The sequence below is a fragment of the Mauremys reevesii genome, linkage group 7 (assembly GCF_016161935.1).
Source record: "Mauremys reevesii isolate NIE-2019 linkage group 7, ASM1616193v1, whole genome shotgun sequence".
In the NCBI taxonomy this organism is placed as follows: Eukaryota; Metazoa; Chordata; order Testudines; family Geoemydidae; genus Mauremys; species Mauremys reevesii.
In genome coordinates, this window is record NC_052629.1 from 58,754,071 (window position 1) to 58,767,351 (window position 13,281).

The 13,281-nt window shown below is 43.6% G+C and overlaps 1 protein-coding gene across 11 annotated transcripts in view; it reads right to left on the bottom strand.

Moving 5' to 3' along the window:
- The window catches only part of ZMIZ1 (zinc finger MIZ-type containing 1), a 486,685-nt gene extending 474,506 nt beyond the window's left edge, over positions 1–12,179 (bottom strand). For 4 of the 11 annotated variants that reach the window (XM_039547307.1, XM_039547305.1, XM_039547309.1 and 1 more), the window contains exons 1-2: positions 11,744–12,125; positions 9,460–9,609 (exon numbers count right to left, since the gene is read on the bottom strand). The gene's annotated coding sequence lies outside the window, so the exon portion shown is untranslated. Of the gene's footprint in view, positions 1–2,908; positions 2,980–3,591; positions 3,659–8,766; positions 8,786–9,459; positions 10,423–11,739 lie in introns of those variants that run through there. The other 7 variants (XM_039547295.1, XM_039547296.1, XM_039547297.1 and 4 more) reach the window with 7 other exon arrangements.
- Positions 12,180–13,281: the final 1,102 nt, after the last annotated feature.

Below are 13,281 nucleotides of genomic sequence, written 5' to 3' on the forward strand. Positions count from 1 at the left end.
ATGCAGATGTTGTTATGGTGGAGCAGCAGGGAGTCCACAGTTAAGTTGCCTTAGAGTTTTCAGTAAGTGTATACTCTGTCTGCACACCGTGTTCACAAACAAGGAACTACTTCTCAGTGCCTCAGTTTCTTTATCTATAAAATGGAGATAATACCTACATAACAGTGCCATCATGAGCTGTACTTAAAGTTTATAAAGTACTTTAATAAGGTTGTATTGAAGAGATATAATAATCATAGAAGAATTGTCTGGAGAAAGTTCACTAAACCAGGTTCCTTTTAGAAGGAGCATTCCAATCTTAGATTCAAAATGTTAAATCAAATGTAAAGTGCAGCAGAACAAAAAGAGGAAGCTTTCTTTGAAAATGCTTGGGGGAGGCATAGGGTTGTTGCAAGGGCAGCCAGCGTAAGCTGTGCACCTGTTGTAAACAAGTTAACTTCTGTGATCCTATTGTTGGGAAAGAGTTATAAGAGCATTAAACAAACATAGAAATTGTAGGAAGGACACAAAGAAATGAGGGAGACCTTATGACAGTCACATCATTCTTCTTTCCCTCTGCAAACCGCAGCAGAAGAAAACCTCTCTCTCTCATTTATAAATTGTTCTATTAAGAATTTAATGCCACTGAGGAGTCTCAAAATTATTTTTAATGCTTTTTTTTCCCCTTGGGAAGAGGAAAAGGCAGCCAGATGGGATTTCTGTTGACCTATGAACACTTTCCTGCTTTTAACAGTGATGGCTTTTTACTGTCACACACTTCTTACCCTGGTAGCCAGCATTCTCATACTATCTCTTAACCAGACACACACTCTAGGCAAATTTTCCTTATAGATAAGCATTCCAATTTCTGGTCACTAAGGCAGCCAAAATCTTATGAGCAACTACAATCCCGTGGAATCCTTAAGGTTTGTGTTGAGGCCATGCTGTGTGTGACACTTAATTGAAAACATTACAGCTCCTGAAAAAAGAGCCTGTTCCAGACTATAAAGGCTTTGTTTTGCTTTAACGTTATTAAATTTGGAGGCAGAAAGGGGAGCTCTTAAAAACCTCACTGTGAGAAAGGAATCCTCTCATTAAACCCAACTTAAGTCACTGCCCAAAAGCTTCCTTAACACACAGTTAAGGTTGCCTGACAGTGCCTCATTCCTTTCCAAAACGCTGAGTGCACCTATACCGAAACCTCAGGAAACCAGGAAATACATAGTCAAAGTACACACCAATCCCTCCCCACAACCTGTTCTGCCCCCTGGAGCTGGCAAGAGCCATTGGTGATAAAGTGTAAGTATGTTTCAGCCAGGGCTGCCCTATAATAGGAAGACACTAGGAATAACTAAATGAATGTGCTATTTTAAGTGGTTGGTTGTGTCCGACAGAACTGTATTCTCTCATTTGTCTGCATGCTGTGCCAACAGCTCTTCAGTGTGTTATTTACAGCTATACTGACTGGTGCAGGGATCCTTGCTGTAGATTGCCACAGCTCACATTGTGATATGAGGAGAGGTGCATCTGCACCCAAATGTATCCAGGGCCCCTCCTTTCTGTGTTGGGTTGTGTGGGCAGAAGAGCACAATGGTCTGTTGTTGCCATAGGGATTTGTAGCAAGCTGCAAGCATACATGACAATACACTACAGGAAAAAGGTAAGTTCGGGTGATGTTCCAGAGGGAATCCTTAGGACAAAGGTCAAAGGGAGGTAACATCTGCCAACTCTGAGGTGGTTTGTGCTGAACAGGTGAAATGCTTTGGTATAGGCCCGGCACAGCCAGCTTGTGTTCACTAAACCCACCCTAAATATAATTTTTGCCTTAATGAAGACACAGCCTGACATTTTCTACTGCTGTGCTTAGCTACCACCCCTGGAGTGTTCCATATCATCTGGAAGGACAGAGTGCTGCAATATTATCTGTTGGGGTGGGCTGGGGTATCATTCAAAAGAGGGCAGAGTTAAGAGTGCAGGGCACAACTGGCAGTACTTTAACTCTGTAGTGCCTATTTTTCATAGATTAAAGTATAGGTGCATTTGACTTCCTGATGGCGTAAGAGGCACTCCAGTCAACCTCAACCCTGCCTTAACCATTTCTGGGCAGTGAATTTCCCTTCATTTCTGAGGAAATGGTAGTACTGAGGGGGCCATAATGGGGGGGGGGGGCTGAAGGAGATCACCTGGGGAACACCTTATTGCTATTCAAACACTTTGTATCTGTAACATCCTGGAACCAGCATGGCTCCAAGAACACTGCATACCTCACTGCCATTCACCTACCTGCTCTGCACTCTTCCTGACTCCTTCATCCCTCCTGCTATAGCAGGAGGGGCAATAAGGGTGCCAAACTGAGATCAACTGCAAGTGGGTGATACCAGACTGGGAAGGATCAAAGACATCATTTGAGCTTCAAATATGTGGGCGGGGGAGGGGGAGACATTAAGAACTGTAAAATTTTGAATCATGTGATTTTTAGGAGGCAGGGTGGGGATTGTATTTCAGGAACACCTTGATCAAAAGATCTCAGATTTGAACCATTAACCCTCCCTGGATTCTTATGAGGCACACAATTTTCAAGATAACCCAAGTAAGGCTGTGGATTTCAAAGCACTTAGAAAAATCAGCTGTTAAACAGTAAACTAGTCTCAACCTTAACTATAGTAGCACTATCACTCAGTCATGACCTATTAACAGAGGAAGACAGAAAGCTCGGTCTGACTTTGGGAAGGGTGGGTGTTTAAACAAGGAAAAGAGAAGAGATGCTTACACTTTAAAAACTGCTGGCTAAGGCACAGAAGGTGTACGTTTCAGAGCAGGCTGAAAAGCTCTTCTGTTCTCAGAGGGTAACAGGAGCACAGCCAGAGACAAGCAGATATTTATCAGAGGAATTGTTTTTTCCTACTAAATGACCAATTGAATCCCTTACCATTCTGTCGTATATCTGTGTCACTGTAGCCCCAATAAATAAACCGCTTTGATTAGTTATGAGACTATCTGGAAACCCCTAGGAGACTGATAACACTGGCTTTGTCAGCCAGTCAATCATCATGCTCTGCAGTCTCACAGACATACAAACAAACAAACCCCAAACTTGCTCACAGCTGAGCTGTGCTTCTCCATTTATTTCACTCCCTCCAAGTCCCCTCTGCCAACAAGTGTGTTAATCTGTTAAGCAAAAGGTCCTTACAAAACAAGAGCAGATACTATTTCACCAGGTACAGAAAACTGTAACAAGATCAGGGCACAGTTTATCTACACTGTATGCATTTGTGTATTAAGCAGATCGACCCGTTAGTATCCTTCAATTAATACCATCCTGGCCCAGATTGACTTATGCTTGTGAAATAACTCACCAGGAGACTGTTTACACACACAGCTCCTTACCCTCTCCCCCCCCATTACCTCCTCCAGTGATTTCTTACACATGGTTTACAATAGCAGAGGCAAGAAACAGTTTCAAGAGGCCAGACACAGTGATTAGAAAATTACCATGTTGATTTCATATCACACCGTATGGAAGGTATATAATGTCTGTTGGCTTCATTCTGATGCTAATTTCCAGTAGATACATTTATTAACATCTAGTTTGGAATTGCTCCCAGTTCCTACCTTACTTTAAGCTTTAAGGAAGTAGCGGCTGCTGTGGAGAGTAGTAAGATAAAAACATGTGCCCTTCACAATCAACAAAAAACTGAGCAACTAGTTGAGTCTGCACACACAATATTAATGGAAGCTGGGGCCAGCTAAAGGTAGTTCTACCTCGCCATGGCCTTAGGCCAGTAAAGAAGGCTCAGAGCAACCAAGAATGCCTCCAAGCTTGCATTCAATACAGTACTGAGAAACTGAAATATCGTTCTATTGCAAAGGAGATAGTAACGGTACTGCCAGCAGGGCAGGGAGCCACCGAATACTTTATGAGTGGTGTATAAAAAAAAAAAAAAAAAAAAGAGAGAGAGAGAGAGAGACACACACACACACACACAAAATTCAAGGCTGCATAGATCTGGAGAAGGATGTCTTAGTATTATGACATCTGTTTTATAAATCGACTCTCCACCATCCGCTGACATATAAACATTTAGTCAGGAGAAAATCAAATAGCAAGCTCCTTACGCAGACAAACAGTGAACAGTAGGGGCAATCCAAATCCACAGATTTATGGTACTTCCACAGATTTCTGTAGTGCCATGAATAGTAAAGGGATTTTATATTAAAAAAAAAATCCTACCTATACTGAACCCATAGGCTACGCATTTTACTTTGTGAAGCAATTCACTGCAGCTTTGTAGAGTCAAAGAGACACAGTGTCAACAGAAGGATAAATTTCCCATATTCATTTTAATGAAGTGTTAACTTGATAGTTTAGATGTGACCACTTGAATGCTAACTTATTAAATAACTAAACAAAATACAAAACACCCAGCCTGAATTACTGAACTATCATTACAAAGGGCGTGTGGGTCTATTTTGTTTTTAGCCCTTTAGAGACACCTTTAAAAAGTACACTATCATCTCCTCACCCCAGAAACAATTGGATCCAGCTGTTCCAGAATTGAATGATAGGAATATAAGCTACTGCTTTTACCCCCATATGCAGGTTTGAAAGGTATAATTATCTCAACTGATGCGAACATAAGATAGCTTGAATCAAATGAACATTTCTGAGGGGTATGTTCCTTGCAGATCTGGGTTGTTCCCACTGATTAAAGTTAATTTCTATTACCAGGAGCTGGATAATTTAGCTAGGCAGACTAAGGACCTACAAAAGATAGTTTTCTCTCTCTCACTAGAAAAGTACTGTCTACATTATTTTTCATCTCTCCTTGGGAGAAAGTTGTACCACTGTGCTCATATAATCAGAGCCCAACGTTTGCAAGTAGTAAAAACCACTCAGTTTTCAATGCATCTCAACCTATTAGAAACAAAAGCATCACATGACAAAGCCTAAGACCATCTCTACTCTCATAATACACTACTGCCTCCAACAGTCAAACTAGGATGATCCATTACACCTCCTCGCCTGGACATTTCTCTTGCAACCTATAGCCCTTTTTAAAGCCTCCTAAAATTAACCAACCTAAATGCAGATTGTTCTATAAAATCCTATGTAAACAAATAAAATGAAAATTGCTACATAAGAAGTTTTTGCTTTGGGAGAAGAGAGAGAAGAATAAAATCATTATGACAAAGTAACACTTGACTTTGCAAACCTTTTGTTTTAAATTAAAGAGACACCGATTTGAAGAATAAATTCTAGCTCCACTGACACTGCCTAGCCTTATGTCAGCAGGGAAGTTTAGATCTACACAGAGTTCAGTGAAATAAACGCTCCTACCATATTGAACTACTGGATATACCCCATGCCTATTTGCTTTGTACTACATCTTGATGAAATATGCTTCTCTTTAAAAAACAAACCAACATCTTAAATGGATAAAGAAATCTTGTCAACACAGTAGCTGCTGAGTGCAATCATAAACCAATTCTCAACTCCGCAGCAATATTCTCTCCATGTTTTTACACTAATACTGTATAGGATTTCAAAGGAATTGGTATATCTAGGAGGAACAAATTAATCAGTTGCATAGTGGTCAAATTCACTACCACAGGCACCAACTGCAGTCCTAGATATGTATAAGAAACAGATTTTACAGGTAGAACAATAACTAGATTACTCTCTGCATTGTTTGATTCCCCAAGTTGTTATGACATAGTGACTAAAAACTAGTAGATCCTGAGTCACCCTTATGTTCACTCCTCAAGTCACACTGTATTCTGTATAACTTGGAAATGCAGGGCCCCTGTTGCCTCCAAATGCTAGGGCACGTTAGCAAGACAGAAGGCAAAACAAAAAACAAAATTAACACACTTGTAAGTTTTTCCAGTTTACAGTGAGAAACCAAGCTTTCCTGGCAGATACCACACATGTCAAGTTGCTAGGGACCAGCTAACTTTGGATCAACAGTAGTTTCACTGATGTAACTACCACCCATGAGTTTTGTTGTGGACACAAAACCTTTGGAACCTATAAAAGTGGAAGAGATATAGGGTAAAGGGCAGGCAACTCCCAAGAAAAGTTATGAATGGAAACATATGGTACCTAGAATTCCATCACTTCAACTCCTTGTAAAATTTTCTGATTATTAAAAAAAATCCTTTAAGTAATGGGAAAAAATAACTATTATCTTTTGTGTGATACAATATTTTGGAAAACAAAGTTCTACATCACACTCATAGCCAGGTTTCATGATCTGAGACACTACAAAACATTCACTGTATAGATGTCCAGCAACATGGTTCTTTCCCCAACAAAGTTTTAACTGAGCCATTGCCATAGACACAATTTTTGAAATCATTAAATTTTATTTAAGGTGTTGTGAACCTTAGCCGCTGTAAACAATGAAAGCATCCATTCATGTTGACATGAATGAGACAGACAAGTGAAATACTAAATTCACTGGCTCTGCTTTTTATTTTTAAATGAAACTAAAATCTCCTTTAAGCTTAGCCTACAAAGTAGACAAGAACTACTTTTGATATAGGGCAAAACCACAGATCTGGCAATTAAATCCTGAGCAATTTTTTATTTTGTTCTTTTTACATCCTAAAGACAATTCTAGAACTTCAGTTCTCATGTTCTTTAAAACAATTTTTCTTTAAAAAAAATAAACAGGATAGATACTTCAAAATTCATATCATTTTTGCACTCAGGAGGAAAACATTGTAGTCTCTTTCCTTAGTCTCAGAATTTTGAAGAAACTAAAAAGGTGATGATTTTTAAAAAAGCAAAATTGTGTCCTCTAATTAGGGGTGTTTAGATTATTTTAAGTCAATTTTTCCACAATCTCATTTTAATAAATGGCCTTTTCTCCCCGCCCCCCAACTCCCACCAGAACTCAGAAGAAAACAGTGTCACCAAATGCACTCAACCAGCCTCAAAGTCACACGTGCTCTATTGCAGATCTTGCTTTCAATGTGTCTTTTGTTTGATGGCTGGTGTTTCAACATCCTCGAGTTGAACAGAAAAAGGTCAGAGCAAGTCTTCTGGCATTCATAAACCTGAATCAGGCCCCGCCAAGAGAAGATTGATGCCATAGTAAACTTCCCTCGATCAAAAGAAGGGGGTGCAAGTTTGAGGCAGAGACCAACTCTGTGTCTGCTAGATTAATCCTAATTCTCCCAAAGACTGTCAGTAGTTCTAAGTGTATAATTTTGCTGAACCTCTTTGTCAAACTTTTCCTCGGTTGCTTGTACATTAATTTTGGGCTAGAACTTTTGCCACAGTGTGAAATGATTGCACAAGTATTAAAGCTGGAATAGTCTTTCATTAGCAACAGCCCTGCCTAATCATTTATCGTGGGGCTTTTTTTTTTTTTTTTTACCCTTGTATCCATATCCTATACCCACCCCCCATTCTCCTGTCTGGAGAGGAGGAGACTGCATCATTAACCTTCCAATTTACAAGGCCAAGTTCCATATTGCCACTATAGAGAAGCTGTTGCAAAAGATTCCTTAAAAGCTCTGGCACTTCAAGGCAGTTGGAACTACTCAACCAGAGCCCAGAGCCAAAGCTTTGCCAAAGCATTAATGGGCTTTTGCCCTTTTAAATTTTATAAGCCTATCGCCTTTCTGATGCACACAGTCCTATTCAGGTTTCTAAATGGCCATTTCATATTTAAAAGAAAGCTTACATAGGTAGCACCCTAAAACTACCGCAGGTCATTCATCTCCCACCAACTCTCTTACTGTCTCTTAGGAAACCTTTGATAGAGCATTTGTTCAGGCTGCCAAGTTAAATCCTCCTCCCTCATGTCAATGCATTGAAAAAAGCAGTCAGAATACCAGCTTCACTCAGGCCTGCTAAAGTAAATGGAGAAAACCAATTCCTCTGTCACTACAGAGCCATTAAGCCGTTTGCAGATTATTAACTGAAGCAAAAAAACATACACTGTGCACAATCAAACAGTAATGCAGGGCTATTGCTTAAGTTAGCTGCAGTCTCAATAAATTACCTATATGTGGTAGTTTCTAATTCTCAGTCCAGCTGCCTGGACCAGTTAGTGAGACCCACAATCAGAGCAATTTGTTATGTTTTTGCCATTATACATGTCAGTTTTATTAAGCATATGAATGAGGTCTGCAACAGCAGAAGAAATTTAACACAAGAACTAGTCTTATGCTCCTCTTATGCTTCTGACTCCAAAGTAGGATTGAAATTAAACTATACACGTGTAAAACAAAAGTTTGCAGTGTAGAAAAATGGGTATAGTAACAACTTCCCCGTTCCTCCTTTTACTTCTCCACTTCCCCCCCACCATTCCAAAATCAAGCTAGAGAACCCTATCCCAGATGATTAGAGCAAGAAATACAACATGACTAGATGGCTCCTATTTTTATGTTTACATTCCTTAAGTGTCTTTTAACTGGCTGCCATTCTCCCTTTTACTGCAGCTAGCTCAGCCAGTCTCCCGTGAAAACGATTCCCTCCTTTTTCCTTTCACAATGGCAAGAAAGCAGGAGCTGGGTTCTTTCAATCGGCCCCTCACATCCCCCCCCCCCCCCGGCTTCCTGGACAGATGTACACAGGAGAGAGAGAGAGACTACTCCTGCCTTGTGATTGAGAGAGGCCCCAGTCCCAACTGGCTTTCAAAACCCAGACACAAGGAATTTACACTCAGGCAAGCTTCCCAAAGCCCGGAAAACATGCCCAATCCCCCCGTCCACATACGCCCCCCTCCCGGAAAAATACTTTGCTATTGCAACCTTCCTCTCCCCACCCCTTACCCCCAAAGATTCTTCAGTGCCAGCTCGATTGATTACGAGCCTGTCGGTGCACAACCGGAGCAGGCAGGAAAGGTAAACTGGCCAGAAAACAGAAGCTATCCGGAATATTTTAAAACCTCCTTTGTTTTTATGGCACAAGATCGCTCGCTCTCTCTCTCTCAGGCATGCCTAATTCGCCTCATTGTTTCAGCTTTTAAAACTTAAATCTACAACACGAAAGAACCGCCCCCTCCCTTCTGCTATAATTTTCAAGGATTCCTCCTTTTACAGTCACCTCACACAAGACACCGATTTCCCCAACACTGTCCCCTTCCCTCCCCAGCTCAAAGGGAGTGAGGGAGTGATCTGAGCCCCACATCCGTAATATAAAACACTCTGGCTCCTTAATCTCTCTATTCGCTACAATCACAAAAAGGCAAGGAATTTCCTTTTCCGCTGGATCTCCTGTTTTCTTTTTCTGTCTCATTCCCCCTTCTCTCCTCCTTTTCCAGACACACAGATACAACCTGTCCCTTTAAGAAATCTTCACATTTTCTTGTCTTGCAAAAAACAAATGTTCTCTCTCTCAATATATACATATATATTTCCTTAGCTTGGTTACTCCATTGTTTCGCCTCATTCAAGATACAATCCTTGCCCGGTCACAAACACAGGGAGGTGTGAACGTAAGACTGAAATAGACACGAAACTTACCTAGATTGCACAGCAGGCTTGCAGTAAGAAATATAATAAGGAAGCAGGCAGGCAAAAATCCTCTGTCCCCAACTGATTGGCAGCTCTGTTCAGGTGCTTTTAAAAATATTTTTCATTTAAAAGCGGTTTCTCTCTCCTGCTCCCCCCCCCCTACAGACAGTGAAAAGGAGCTCAATGTTAGTGGGTGAGTAAGTGAATCAACTAGCAGAGAGCACAGCAAGTTGAAGTGTCAAATTACATTGGCTATTCTATTACCAAAGGGCCATGCTTTGTGGCTGTTGGCAAAATCTGTCCCAGATTCCTATCTGAAAGGGAGCTGCCTCCTGTAGGGATGTTCTGTCCCTCGCTCTCTATTCTCGCCCCCTCTCTTCCCTCCCCGCATCACATAAAGTTAAAGTTAAAAATGCAAATATTGTTTTACAGGATTAAAAAAACCACCCACAAACTTCCTCTTAATGCTAGTGAATGGCGTGCAATGCAAACCATCCCAGATTAGAGCGTGAACGCATGGGACTATCCTCCCCTCTGGATTTTTATATTGCTGAAGAGGGGGGACCCCCACTCTGGAATTTATGTAATTAAAAGTGTGCGATGCTGCCGCAGTTTATGTTCTCCTCAAAGGGGATTTTTGCCGGGGTTTTGGGGACTACGGGGGGGGGACGATACAGACTACTTAATGGCTGGTTGCAAGGGTCAAGCTCTTTTGCCTTTTTGATGCGTTTCACTTTATATTAGCTCTGTGGGGTTTTATTTTCAAGGCGAGCAGCACTAATGATTCAGGAAGCAAGGGATAAAGGAACCGATAGAGAGGAGCGCTGGATTCCCCTTCTAGCCCCACGGAGAAAAGACTCTCTGTTCTGGTCGGGAAGGAGAGAAGCTTTTCTAGGGCTAGCAAGAGAACAGAATCGTTCCTTAAGAGAGCTTTCTGACTGCCAGTAGCAGCCCCAGCCAACACCATCTCCAGTCCGAAGAGGCGTGGCGGTATCACTACACGTACAAGCTTCCCCAAAGAAGGAGGGCTTAGGGAAGAGGGAGGGGAAAACAGGGGAAAAAAAGAGGAGGGGCTGGTTTTTATTTTAATAGCAACCACTCCGGATGCGGGTGTCCAATTGTCCCTGAAAGTTTGATCGTGTTCCTTGCCATCAATTCAATGAGCTATCCTCCCCCACCACACACACACTTTTTGACCATGTCACTGCAAATCTCGGGGCTTTAAAATGGGCTCTCAGACCTTACTGCGAGGCGGTTCAATCGAATAACAAAAATAATAGAGGGTGAGTTGTGTTTGTTCGGTTTTTTTAAAGAGCAAATCCAGCGTGATTTCCAATAAGAAAAGACAAGGACAATTTCTTGTTATTACCAGCACCAATCTTCTAAAAACAACTCCCCCGACTTCTCTTCCCCCCGATAAAACACTTCCAGGACAATCAATATTTTATGATGAGTTGTTAATAAGCCTAATATATTCATTCCAGTTCCAACGGGGTTTGCTAGATTATGCAATTAAGATAAGCAATTTAAACAGTGCTATAGAGCTCTTCGTCGGCTCGGATTTATTTTGTTGTTGGAGGAGGAGAAAGAGATCTAGTATTTAAAGGGTGTCGGGTTACTAGAAGGGGGAGGGACTATGTTTTTATCACTCAAACTGCAACTCTATTCGCATTGCACTATTTACGGTGGGAACACTTTTAAACTTATGGGGCTAACGACTGCAATTGTTTCCCTGACCCATTTAAGTGGTGCTCGCTTATTTACGTGGGTGTTCCGTCTGTAAGGAGAAGGGCGAGTAGAAATTCAGGGTTGATTGGCAGGGGAGGGGTCATACCCTTAACTGCTGCCTTCTCTTTTCAAGCCTGCTTCCTAATACATAAATCCCTCATCAAAGCAGAATTTAACCTCATCATGTTCTTGTTGCAATTATTACCTCTCAAAAATGTAGCCCATCTCCCCCCCCCCAAAAAAAAAATCCGTCTAAGCTAGTGTTCTTCTTCCTGCTTGTCATTATCACTTTAACCAATGCTCTGAGGACCTGATCCAAAGGCCATTATTGAAGTCAGTGGAAGCCTGGCCATTAACTTCGGGGGGCTTTTGATCAGTCCCTTAGTGATTTTTTCCTGTTCCTCAGTCTAAAGTAATCTCCCCACCTCCTTAGTGCTTTTCCCACGTCCCTCTCCCAAATCTAGCCCACTAAAGGGTCTTGGTGCTTTCCCCTGATCCCCGAATCCCAGCCCAGTGTGCTTTCTGCCTCCCCTTGCCCCTCTGACCGTGTTTGCAACAGACCAACCAGGCGGCGTGGAGAGCTCCTTTCATGCACAGAACAAGCCCCTTCGGTCAAGGGCTGTGTCTCCTGACGCGCCTGCAAAGCACCAGCCATATGCAGCTGTGTAAATAATAAATCCCCGCCAGCAGGTCACCTCCATAGCTAGGGAAACGTGGGGAGAAATACAGGGGCGCAGATCTGGGGGCTCTTGCAATGTACCACAGGCGGGGAGCTCCGAAGGGCCCCCGCGGGGGGAAACGAGCGGCACGTGGCTAGAGGCCAGCGCCGTCGGTAACGGGGAGGTGCAGCAGCAGCAGCGTGCGTGGAGGAAGCTCCAGTCCAGGTGCTGCGGGGCCGGCTCCGGGCGCCGCGTTTTGCAGCCAGCCGCCGTGTCAGCCGGAGAGCGCTGAATAACAAAGACAAGTTTGAGAGCAGCGGCAGCCGCAGCCGCGGCGGCAGGGCTGGCGGAGTGACGTCAGGGAACAATGCCAGTGCCAGCCGCGCTGACACACGCACCGCGCCGCCGCCGCCGCCGCTCCCCCCTCGGCCCCACCGCCACACGCAGCGCGGGGCTCCTCGCTGCTCCGCGCCTTAAAGGGGCCGCGCCGCGCCGCGCTGCAGGACCGGCCCCGCTGTGCCTGGCTGCCACTCACACCGGGGTGCGGGAACCGGCCCGGCTTGGTGCTGTTTGGAGCCTTGCTGGTCTTTGCTCAAGGCAGGGCCTGGGGGCGGACACACTCCTTGCCCCCAACGGGGCCGCCCCTGCAGGCTCTTACTCGCGAGCGGAAGCCGCACCTGTGAGCGGGGGGCAGGATCGGGCCCCACGTCGGCCACCAGCCACCACACACCAGCTGGCCCGATCATTAGTTACTGGCTTATTTGATTATTAAAAAAAACCATTGCAGTAGTTTCATTAATTGCCATGGTGCTCGTTACACAGGGCGCTTGCCCTGACGGGCCAAGCTGCCTTTTCCATGTTGTCAGGGCATCAGAGTAGGGCCTAGAACAGGGGTTCTCAAACGGGGCTGGGACCCCACAGGCGGTCACCAGGTTATTACATGGGGGGTCATGAGCTGTCAACCTCCACCCCAAACTGCACTTTCCCTCCTGCATTTATAATGGTGTAAAATATATTAAAAGGTGTTTTTAATTGGGGGGGGCGTTTGCACTCAGAGGCAAAAGGGGTCACCAGTAAAAAAGTTCAAGAGCCACTGGCCTAGAAGATCTGGGCTCTTATTCTGTGTCACTCTCCCCATGTGAGTGACCTTGGGCTTGGCACTCACGAACCAATTGAGATAGCCCCACTACCTTCGGATCCCTTACACACCCATTCTGCTTCACCTGGGGGCATAGTTGCTTATTGACTTCCAAGGGGAAAATTTCCATGCATAACTGTGTGCAGCAGCAGATATAAATTTTGAAATGGATCCTCTGAGTTTGGGCTTTATATCTGCATCAGCAACCTGCAGCTCTCAGGCATCAGCTGAGACTACTCAGCCCCAGAGAGCCAGATTTTTAAAAGGTATTTAGTAGGGTTGCCAACTTTCTAATTGCACAAAACC